This window comes from Triticum dicoccoides, chromosome 1A, assembly GCF_002162155.2.
Source record: "Triticum dicoccoides isolate Atlit2015 ecotype Zavitan chromosome 1A, WEW_v2.0, whole genome shotgun sequence".
NCBI classification, from domain to species: domain Eukaryota; kingdom Viridiplantae; phylum Streptophyta; class Magnoliopsida; order Poales; family Poaceae; genus Triticum; species Triticum dicoccoides.
Window position 1 is genome coordinate 64,113,645 of NC_041380.1, and position 12,787 is coordinate 64,126,431.

Below are 12,787 nucleotides of genomic sequence, written 5' to 3' on the forward strand. Positions count from 1 at the left end.
GGTGCTTGGCCGGATTGAATTCCCACAAATAGTAAGTTCGGCCTTGGCACGGGAGGATCCGGCGGATGAGCATAACCTGGATCACATTGACAAGCTTGATCTTGTTGGATATCATGTTCTGGACACACGTCTAGAGCCCTATCAGCTCGCCCGGAGAACCCTAGGTTAGGCCCTTCTCTTGCCAGGACATGAGCCGCATCAGAGCTCCGGATCAGAATTCGAGGGTCGTTGTCTAGTTGGTGTCGCGCGGCTAGGTGATGTAGAACCACCCCGACTGCCACCCCTTCACCATTTCCACAAAAGAACCTTCGAGCCAGGTGACGTTGGGCATCTTGCCCAACATAGCTCCTCCGCACTCTGCCTGTTGACCGCTCACCACCTTGGGCTTCACATTGAAGGTCTTCAGCCATAGGCCGAAATGAGGTGGGATGCGGAGAAAGGCCTCGCACACGACTATAAATGCCGAGATGTTGAGGATAAAGTTGGGGGCTAGATCATGGAAATCTAGCCCAGAATAAAACATCAGTCCGCGGACAAACAGGTGGAGAGGGAATCCCAGCCCATGGACAAAATGCGTGAGGAACACCACTCTCTCACGAGGATCGGGGGTGGGGACGACCAGTCCCTTGGCCGGAAGTCGGTAAACGATCTCCTTGGCCAGGTATCCGGCCTCTCGGAGCTCCTCTGTATCTTTCCTTTTAACGGAGGAGGCCATCCACTTGCCGCCGGCTCCAGATCCGGACATGGTTGGGTGTTTGTTTGAATGGGAATGAATGATCACTTGGGCGTTGGAGCTCGAGAACGGAGAGGCAGGAAGAAAGCATGGGAGAAGAAAGGGGAATCTTATCTCCTTATAAAGGCGATGAATATCGAACGCCCCCCCCATTCGCCTTAAAATTCGCCTGCTCCCAAGGGTTGTGTAAATGGCACGGTTGGGTTACCCATGCCCGTGTTGATGAGAATCCCGTAATAAGGGGACACAATCTCTGCTTTGACTAGACGTGTCAATGACAACCGTGTCTCGAAACGTGGGGTGAAAAATGGTTCAAAATCATGACCGGACAGGCGTGACGTCATGTTACTGAAGTTGTCAGAAGATTGGACTCGTATGTTATTATATTCTCTCTGCGGTTGTGTGTGGTGTGTGTTACAGGTCCGGACACGATCAATTCGTCTGGAGACTATTCGGGAGTTCGGAAGGAGGAACCCGCCTTGCAATGCCGAAGACAGCACTAAGCGCCGGATACCTTGTCATTGAAGCCAGGTTTAGGGGCTACTGAGGGAGTCCTGGATTAAGGGGTCCTCGGGCGTCTGGCCTGTTATCTATGGGCCGGACTGATGGGCTGTGAAGATATGAAGACCGAAGACTGTACCCGTTTCCGGATGGGACTCTCCTTGGCGTGGAAGGCAAGCTTGGCGAACAACTATGAAGATTCCATCTTATGTAACCGACTCTATGTAACCCTAGATCCCCCCGATGTCTATATTAACCGGAGGGTGTAGTCCGGAAAGGATATACTCAATACCATAGTCATACAGGCTAGACTTCTAGGGTTTAGCCATTACGATCTCATGGTAGATCAACTCTTGTAATACTCATATTGATCAAGATCAATCAAGCAGGAAGTAGGGTATTACCTCCATAGAGAGGGCCCGAACCTGGGTAAATATCGTGTCCCCTGTCTCCTGTTACCATCAACCTTAGACGCACAGTTCGGGACACCCTACCCGAGATCCACCGGTTTTGACACCGACAGGGGCACCGCACATGACTAGGACGATTGTCAACTTGTGTGTTCTAGGGTGCCCCCTTGCCCTCGTATATAAAGGAGAAAGGGGGAGGCTGGCCGACCCTATAGGGGCGCGCCCCAAGTAGGATTCCTACTAGGAATAGGAATCCTATTCCTAGTAGGTTTCCAACAAGGAAGGAGAGGGGGAGAAGGAGAAGGAAAGGGGGCGCCGCCCCCCTTCCCTAGTCCAATTCGGACCCAAGGGGGAGGGGGCGCGCGGCCTGCCCTAGCCGCCCCTCTCTCTCCACTAAGGCCCATGAGGCCCATTAGTCCCCCCGGGGGGTTCTAGTAACCCTCCGACACTCCGGTTTTATCCGAAACTTCTCCGAAACATTTCCGGTGTCCGAACATAGCCGTCCAATATATCAATCTTTATGTCTCGACCATTTCGAGACTCCTCGTCATGTCCATGATCACATCCGGGAGTCTGAACTACCTTCGGTACATTAAAACACATAAACTCATAATACTGATCATCACCGAACGTTAAGCGTGCGGACCCTACGGGTTCGAGAACTATGTAGACATGACCGAGACTCACTTCCGGTCAATAACCAATAGTAGAACCTGGATGCTCATATTGGTTCCTACATATTCTACGAAGATCTTTATCGGTTAAACCGCATAACAACATACGTTGTTCCCTTTGTCATCGGCATGTTACTTGCCTGAGATTCGATCATCGGTATCTCAATACCTAGTTCAATCTCATTACCGGCAAGTCTCTTTACTCGTTCCGTAATGCAACATCCCGTAACTAACTCATTAGTCACATTGCTTGCAAGGCTTATAGTGATGTGCATTACCGAGAGGGCCCAGAGATACCTCTCCGATAAACGGAGTGACAAATCCTAATCTCGATCTATGCCAACTCAACAAACACCATCGGAGACACCTGTAGAGCATCTTTATAGTCACCTAGTTACGTTATGACATTTGATAGCACACTAAGTGTGTATCGACTAGACCTCAAACGGTCCAATCTCTGTGCTCCGGTGTCATCCCTGGATCAGTAATGCTGACACCACACAGTACTTGAAGGATTTATAATAGAGTAGCAATCACACACTTATTACATCAAGTGTCTCAAAAGAGAACTTATTACAATAAATATGGCTTAAGGCCATCTAATAACGATAACAGCGGAAGGCTTGGAAGATAAGTGAGTCCATCAACTCCAACGACATCACTGAGTATAGAACCACGACCTAAAAGGCACCTTACTCGTCGTCTGAAAAGTCTGCAACATTAACGTTGCAACCCGAAACGGGTCAGCACATGGAATATGTTGGCAATGTAACACATAGAGAGCAATGAAGGAATAAGACTATACTATATGCATATTTGGCTGGTGGAAAGCTCTATGGTTACAGTTTTGTGTAAAGCCAATTTTTCCCTACTGCAAAGGAATAAATTTTATTTAACTATCATGGTGGTTGTTAAACATTGAGAGTGTAGACACCCTCTCAATCCCAATTAAACATCATCATTAAAACCCAACAAAATTAACTAGAGTAATATGATGAGATTCACATGATAATCCAAGTACTAGATACTCAAGATGTCCATAACCGGGGACACGGCTAACCATCATTAGTTTATACACTCTGCAGAGGTTTGTGCACTTTTCCCCACAAGACTCGATCTCCTCCGTTGGGATTCTCGCACTACATGGTGTTTGAGAAACGGATGACCGAGACATAGTCTTTCAGAAGCGCTAGCACCTTACGAACGGGTAGACCGTACCAACCTACATCCCCTACATCTGCTAGTCTACCACTATAAGAGTTCGCATGACTTAGTCAACTATGCTAGAGCCCATAGTAGCTTGTCGCTGCACACGGAAGTTTCTAGTATGAATAATCTCATGATCCCTTTGAGCCTGGGTGGCGGTCCATAAAGAAAAACAGGCAATCGCTGGAATACCCAGGTGCCCCAATCCACCCAGATGTGTATTTAAGTTGGCACCTTAGATAAACCATTGATTTAACAAACTCACATATGTCATGGATTTCATTCACCCAATCCACGTCTACTAGCATAGCATGGCAAAATAAGCAAACGTAGAAGTAACTCCCAAAGGTTTGATAATAACAGGTAATAGGTACTACCTCATCTACTTCCCAAAACCCACAATTTAATTAGATCCTAATCATGCAATGTGTGAGGGTTCATCTAATGCAATAAAAACTGGGTAAAAAGGAAGTAGATCAAAGTGTTACTTGCCTTGCTGATGATCCGCAAAACCTAGCGATTCGAAGTAGCAAGCGCCGCACTCCGGGTACTCTATCACAAACAAACAAGCATATAATAAGTACTCAACTAATGCACGGGTAACACTCAAATAATAGATCTAACCAGAAAGTTCAACTTAAAAACTCCGGTTGGCAAAAAGAATCAAATCGAACGAAGCAACAAAAAGCAAACGGCAAAAGAGACAAGCTTCGTTTACTATTCTGGATCTAGGTCAAATTTTACAGAGGCAAAAACTTGTTTGAGTTGGTTAAACGGAAAGAGGGTTTCGAGACGAAACTCCAGGCTCTTGAATCGCGTGATTCCGATAAACGAGCGAAAAGTTATACTAGAACGAAAATTGGATCAGCAATCGCGATCAGAAAAATCGCGGATTTAATCCGAGAAAAAGAAAAACGACGAACAGATTAACGTACGAACGTTCGTTAACTGGATCTAAACGAAGAACGCGTTCGTTAAAACGAACGAACGAGCAAACGCTCACTAATTAACTAAACCGAAAAAAACCGATCTAATGAAAAAAAAATGGATCTAAAAAACCGACGGAAAAACCGAACGGTTTTTCTAAAAAAACGGCGGCGGGGCAACCTCGGCATGCGGGTCCGGCGACGGCGGCGGCGGGCGGCGGCTGCGCGGGCGGCGCTCGGGCGGCGGCGGCAACGCTAGGGCGGCGGGCTAGGGCGGCTAGGGTTGGGCGGCTCGGGCTGGGGTCCTCGCCTTATAAAGGCCGGCCGGGCCGGCTGTCCTGGTCGGACACAGCCCGGTAGGTTGGTTCGACTTTTTTTTAAATAATTATGCTCAGAGAAAATAAAAATAAAAGGAATACTAAACGGACTCCAAAAATCCTGAAATAAATTTTCCCCAGCTTCTAAAATCAAGCCGCACAAGATGAACATTTATTTGGGGCCTAAATGAAATTTTGAAAAACACGCATTTTTCCTAAATTCAAATAAAATAGCAAATAAATCCAAATAAAATCTTATTTGATTTTTTTATTAAATCCTCAATATTTCTTTATTTTGGGAAAGTCATTTTATTCCCTCTCTCATATTTTGACAATAGATATAACTGAAGATAAAATAAATAAAATCAAATGATCCCATTTTCAAAATTTGAGAACACTCAAATATGAAAATAACGAAATCACCAACTCTCTCCGAGGGTTCTTGAGTTGCGTGAAATTTCTAGGATCAACCAAAATGCAAATAAAATATGATATGCAATGATGATCTATTGTATAACATCCAAATTGAAAATTTGGGATGTTACAAACCTACCCCCCTTAAGATGAATCTCGCCCTCGAGATTCGGGTTGTCTAGAAAATAGGTGAGGGTGGTCCTTCAACAGATCTTCCTCTCATTCCCAGGTGGCTTCATCCTCCGTGTGGTTGCTCCACTGAACTTTGCAAAACTTGATAACCTTGCTGCGGGTAACTCGGCTGACATACTCAAGTATCTTGACTGGTTTCTCCTCATAGGTCAAATCACTATCCAACTGAATTGCTTCCAGCAGCACTGTGTCTCTCAATGGTATATCCGCCATCTCTGCGTGGCACTTCTTCAACTGGGAAACGTGGAACACGTCGTGAACTCCTGACAATCCTTCGGGCAATTCCAACTTGTAGGCTACTTCTCCCATACACTCCAAAGCCTTATATGGTCCTACAAAACGTGGCGCTAACTTTCCCTTAACTCCAAAACGCTTAACTCCTCGAAGTGGAGATACTCGAAGATAAACTCGGTCTCCGACTTCGTAAACTGTCTCCTTGCATTTAGAATCTGCGTAGCTCTTCTGCCTGGACTGGGCTACCTTGAGCCTATCGTGAATCAATTTTACTTTCTGTTCAGACTCCTTAATCAGATCCGGTCCAAACAACTGGCGGTCTCCAACTTCATCCCATGACAATGGTGTTCTGCACCTTCTTCTGTACAAAGCTTCAAAAGGGGTCATCTTCAAACTGGATTGATAACTGTTGTTGTAAGAGAACTCTGCATATGGCAAATTCTCGTTCCAACCAGATCCGTAATCTAGCGCACAAGCTCTCAGCATATCCTCCAAAATCTGATTGACTCTCTTGGTCTGTCCATCTGTCTGTGGATGAAAGTTGTACTAAACTCTAGCCTGGTACCCAAAGTCTCATGCAACTGATTCTAGAACTTTGAGGTAAACTGGGTTCCTCTATCTGATACAATGCTCCTTGGAACTCCATGCAGACATACGATCCTGGTCATGTATATCTTTGCCAACTTGGCACTAGTATAGGTAGTCTTCACTGGAATGAAATGAGCTACCTTTGTCAAACGATCGACTACAACCCAAATCGAGTCATAGACTGAACGAGTTCTGGGCAATCCTGTAATAAAATCCATGCCTAGCTTATCCCACTTCCATTCGGGTATCGGCAATGGTTGTAGGAATCCTGCTGGCTTCTGAGCTCTGCCTTTACTCTCTGACATACATCAAAAACTGGTACATATTCCGCAATATCCTTCTTCATTCCAGTCCACCAGAACGTATCCTTCAAATCCAAATACATCTTGGTATTTCTTGGGTGAATCAAATATGGTGGATCATGGGCCTCTTGCAGAATCAACTTCCTGATCTCCGGGTCGTTGGGCACATAAACACGGTCTTCAAACCATAAGGTATCGTGCTCATCCTCACGAAATCCTTTAGCTTTTCCTTTGCTCATTTTCTCCTTCATAGAAGCAATCTCCTTGTCAGTCTTCTGGGCTTCTCTGATCTTATCCATCAAAGTAGACTGAATCTCCAATGCTGCTACATAGCCTCTCGGAACTATCTCCAAACATAGCTCACGAAGATTTTTGGCTAACTCCCTTGGTAAATCTCCCGTCATTAAGGTGTTGACATGGCTTTTACGGCTCAATGCGCCAGCTACTACGTTAGCCTTTCCGGGGTGATAATGCAATCTCATATCATAATGCTTGATGAGCTCCAACGATCTCCTTTGCCTGAGATTCAACTCCTTCTGCGTGAAAATATACTTCAAACTCTTGTGGTCCGTGTACACCTCGCAATGGTTTCTAATGAGAAAGTGTCTCCAAGTCTTCAATGCATGCACTATGGCTGCTAACTCCAAATCATGCGTGGCATAATTTAACTCACGAGGCTTAAGCTGTCGTGAGGCATAGGAAACAACTCTTCCTTCCTGCATAAGCACTGCTCCAAGTCCTCGACGTGAAGCGTTGTAATACACCTCATAATCCTCTGTCTGATCTGGCAAAATCAACACTGGTGATGTAACCAAATGTTTCTTCAACTCCTGGAAACTGGCTTCATATTCCTCGGTCCATATGAACTTGGTATCCTTCTTCAACAACTCCGTCATAGGCTTTGCAATCTTCGAGAAATTTTCAATGAATCTCCGGTAGTATCTTGCAAGTCCAAGAAAACTCCGGATCTCTCCAACTATTGTTGGCGCTTCCCAATTTGTCACAGTGTCAACCTTGGTGGGATCTACTGCTATACCCTCTCCGGATATAACGTGTCCGAGAAATCCAACTTCCTTCAACCAAAACTCACATTTGCTAAACTTGGCATATAACTGATGTTCTTTGAGCTTACCAAGTACCAAACGCAAATTCTCCTTATGCTCCTCTTCATTCTTCGAGTAAACCAGGATATCATCGATGAACACTACGACGAACTTATCCAAAAATTCCATAAACACTTTGTTCATCATGTTCATAAAATATCCAGGTGCGTTAGTCAGACCAAATGACATAATGGTATACTCGTATAGCCCATACCTGGTGGTAAAAGCCGTCTTAGGTATATCCTATTCTCGAATCTTTAACTGATGGTACCCTGATCGCAGATCGATCTTGGAAAATACCTTAGCTCCTTGCAATCGATCAAACAGGTCATTGATCATCGGTAGTGGGTACTTGTTCTTGATGGTTACTTCATTCAATCCTCGATAATCAACAACCATCCTTAACGATCCATCCTTCTTCTCCACTAGAAGTAATGGTGATCCCCAAGGCGAAGAAATTGGGCGAATATAACCTTTATCCAGTAACTCCCTAATCTACTTCTTAATCTCCACCAAATCCTTTGCGGGCATCCTATATGGTCTCTTAGATATTGGCCCTGTGCCTAGCAAAAGCTCAATCAAAAACTCAATATCTCTATCCGGTGGCATGCCTGGCAACTCCTCTGGAAATACATCAGGGAAATCCTTCACTACTGGTACTTCCTCCTGCACAACTCCTGTTAAGCAATTTACTTGAGTCCTTTTTGGCACATGCCTGTATATATACTTGATCCTTATCCCTTCTGGGGTGGTAAGCAAAATTGACTTACTGGCACATTCAATGTTCCCTTCATACTTTGATAACCAATCCATGCCTAATATCACATCCAATCCTTGAGATTCCAATACTATTAGGTCCGAGGGAAATACATAGTTACCAATCCTTAATGGTAATCGATCACACCATAGACTAGCCATATACTCTGCTCCAGGCGAGGTTACTAACATGGGTGACCTAAGGGCTTGGGTTGGCAGTTTATACTTATCCACAAATCCCCTTGATATGTATGAATGCGATGCACCAGTATCAAAAAGAACGATTGCAGTAAAAGACTTAACCAAAAACCTACCTATTACTGCATCGGGCTGGGCTTCAACCTCCTCCACATTTACATGGTTCACCTGTCCCCTGTTGAAAGGGTTCGGCTTCTTCCCAGAGCTTCCATTGCCATTTCCATTCTAGGATTCATGACATTCATTGGCATAGTGTCCGGTCTTCTGGCACTTAAAGCAAGTGACTTGGCTCAGGTCTCTCTTGGCTGGGGTTGATGGGTTGGTATAGTTTTGGCCGTTGCTTCCTCCATTCCCATTACCATTCTTGGTGCCATTATGATTGTGCGAGCTACCTCCTCCATGGTTATGCTGAAAATGTCCTCCCGATCTAGGGGTAAAACATGGTTTCTGCTGAGCTCCAGAATTGTACTTCCCTTGTCCATACTTCCTCTTACGGTTCTCAATTTGCTGTTGCTTCCCTTCAATCATAAGAGCATGATCTACCAACTCCTGGTAGTTGTTGAAGGCTGCTACCATCAACTGCATGCTCAACTCATCATTCAGCCCTTCTAGAAACTTCTCCTGCTTAGCTGCATCCGTAGCAACGTCATCTGGGGCATAACGTGCTAGCTTACTAAAGTCCTCCACATACTGGCCAATTGTCCGTCCTCCTTGGCGCAAGTTGCGAAACTCTCGCTTCTTCATGGCCATAGCTCCTGCTGAAACATGGGCAGTATGGAAAGCCTGCTGGAACTGGTCCCATGTGACAGTATCGATAGGGAAAGTGGCGGTGAAATTCTCCCGCCATGATGCTGCGGTCCTTCAAGCTGATGTGCGGCAAACTTCACCTTTTTCGCATCTGTGCATCCTGCCGTGGTCAACTCCCTTGATGTCTTGCGGAGCCAATCATCTGCTACTATCGGCTCGGTGCTAATGGAAAACACCAGCGGATTCAGCCTAAGAAAACGGGCTAAGTGATCAACAGGTGGTGGTGGTGGTGGGTTGTTGCTGTTGTTCCCCTAATTCTGATTCTGAACTAGCAACTGCATTAATGTGTTCTGCTGCTGGATCAACTGGGTGAGCTCCGATGGGAAGGTAAATCCAGAGTCACGTCTCGGAGGCATATGAGGGTTTAGAAAAGATGAGATTTAAGAATAGAGAGGGGTCTATAGAGAAAACACTACCCATGTGCACATGAGGCAAAAGCAAACAATTCACTTCATTCAATCAAACAAGGGCATACAATCGATCTAGCTACCGCAAAAGTGCTCGGACTACTATATTTACATGGTAGACTACTACTACTGATGAGGTGGTCTACTAGAAATATTCTTCGGTTGCAGACTCCATGATGTCTGCTCCAGCTTCATCAACATAGTCATCATCACTATCATCTGGATCCGAGTCGGTGTCGTCAATGATGATGTAGTCTTCCGGGCGAATCTCCTTGGGTTCTTCGTCTTCTTCTACTGGTGTAGGGTCTCCCATAAATATTCCAATCTTCTTGATCAGATCGTCATTCTTCTCCACTAGTACTTTGATTTCCTCTTCAGAATCTTCACGTGTAGCCTTGAGTTTTTCCTCCAGTTCCTTGATTCTTGTCCTCGCCTTCTTCAGATCTATCATGTCAGCGCACATCTGGTTCTCCTGACGTCGAATGTGCTGGTTTAACTCCTGGATAAAAGCTGCAACTGATCTATCCTTCCTGGTGCTGATCATCTCCCAGTGCTCATCTCGGCGCCCACAAATCTGGTAGATAGTATCCTTGAGATCATTGCGGTAAACTTCTCCAATACGTCCCATGGCGATGTGAGCTGCCATGCTCTTTCCTAGACTCCAGGTTGGTGCATCAAAAGAAAACTCTATGGGCTCCATGACTGGCATGAACGTCCTTCCTAGAACTTGAACTTGAATCATCCAACGCTCCTCTTCCGGTAAAGCGGCGTTGTAGGTTCCGGTGAAGCTTGGTACTCCTATGTTTAGATATCTAGTGACTTCCTTCAAGTGACGTCCAAAGGGTGTATCTTCATCCGGTTGTGTGAATTTGTTCCTTGCTTCCACCATCCTAAAAGAGTAGAAAAGATGAGGAGTCAGAACGAGAAGAGAGTGAGTAGTGATCTAGGGCTTTAGCTTAGTGGTCGTGTCCTACAGTCAGCGTGTGCTCTGATACCATCTTGTAGCGACCAGACCTCAAACGGTCCAATCTCTGTGCTCCGGTGTCATCTCTGGATCAGTAATGCTGACACCACACAGTACTTGAAGGATTTATAACAGAGTAGCAATCACACACTTATTACATCGAGTGTCTCAAAAGAGAACTTATTACAATAAATATGGCTTAAGGCCATCTAATAACGATAATAGCGGAAGGCTTGGAAGATAAGTGAGTCCATCAACTCCAACGGCATCACTGAGTATAGAACCATGACCTAAAAGGCACCTTACTCGTCGTCTGAAAAGTCTGCAACATTAACGTTGCAACCCGAAACGGGTCAGCACATGGAATATGCTGGCAATGTAACACATAGAGAGCAATGAAGGAATAAGACTATACTATATGCATATTTGGCTGGTGGAAAGCTCTATGGTTACAGTTTTGCGTAAAGCCAATTTTTCCCTACTGCAAAGGAATAAATTTTATTTAACTATCATGGTGGTTGTTAAACATTGAGAGTGTAGACACCCTCTCAATCCCAATTAAACATCATCATTAAAACCCAACAAAATTAACTAGAGTAATATGATGAGATTCACATGATAATCCAAGTACTAGATACTCAAGATGTCCATAACCGGGAACACGACTAACCATCATTAGTTTATACACTCTGCAGAGGTTTGTGCACTTTTCCCCACAAGACTCGATCTCCTCCGTTGGGATTCTCGCACTACATGGTGTTTGAGAAACGGATGACCGAGACATAGTCTTTCAGAAGCGCTAGCACCTTACGAACGGGTAGACCGTACCAACCTACATCCCCTACATCTGCTAGTCTACCACTATAAGAGTTCGCATGACTTAGTCAACTATGCTAGAGCCCATAGTAGCTTGTCGCTGCACACGAAAGTTTCTAGTATGAATAATCTCATGATCCCTTTGAGCCTGGGTGGCGGTCCATAAAGAAAAACAGGCAATCGCTGGAATACCCAGGTGCCCCAATCCACCCAGATGTGTATTTAAGTTGGCACCTTAGATAAACCATTGATTTAACAAACTCACATATGTCATGAATTTCATTCACCCAATCCACGTCTACTAGCATAGCATGGCAAAATAAGCAAACGTAGAAGTAACTCCCAAAGGTTTGATAATAACAGGTAATAGGTACTACCTCATCTACTTCCCAAAACCCACAATTTAATTAGATCCTAATCATGCAATGTGTGAGGGTTCATCTAATGCAATAAAAACTGGGTAAAAAGGAAGTAGATCAAAGTGTTACTTGCCTTGCTGATGATCCGCAAAACCTAGCGATTCGAAGTAGCAAGCGGCGCACTCCGGGTACTCTATCACAAACAAACAAGCATACAATAAGTACTCAACTAATGCACGGGTAACACTCAAATAATAGATCTAACCAGAAAGTTCAACTTAAAAACTCCAGTTGGTAAAAAGAATCAAATCGAACGAAGCAACGAAAAGCAAACGGCAAAAGAGACAAGCTTCGTTTACTATTCTGGATCTAGGTCAAATTTTACAGAGGCAAAAACTTGTTTGAGTTGGTTAAACGGAAAGAGGGTTTCAAGACGAAACTCCAGGCGCTTGAATCGCGTGATTCCGATAAACGAGGCGAAAAGTTATACTAACACAAAAATCGGATCAGCAATCGCGATCAGAAAAATCACGGATTTAATCCGAGATAAAGAAAAACGCAAACAGATTAACGAACGAACGTTCGTTAACTGGATCTAAACGAAGAACACGTTCGTTAAAATGAATGAACGAGCGAACCCTCGCTAATTAACTAAACCGAAAAAACGATCTAATGAAAAAAAACGGATCTAAAAAAACTGAAAAAAAAAAGCGACGGAAAAACCAAACGGTTTTTCTAAAAAAACGGCGGCGGGGCAACCTCGGCGTGCGGGTCTGGCGGCGGCTCCGGCAACGGTGGCGGGCGGCGGCGGCGACGCTAGGGCGGCGGGCTGGGGCGGCTAGGGTTGGGCGGCTCGGGCTGGGGTCCTCGCCTTATAAAG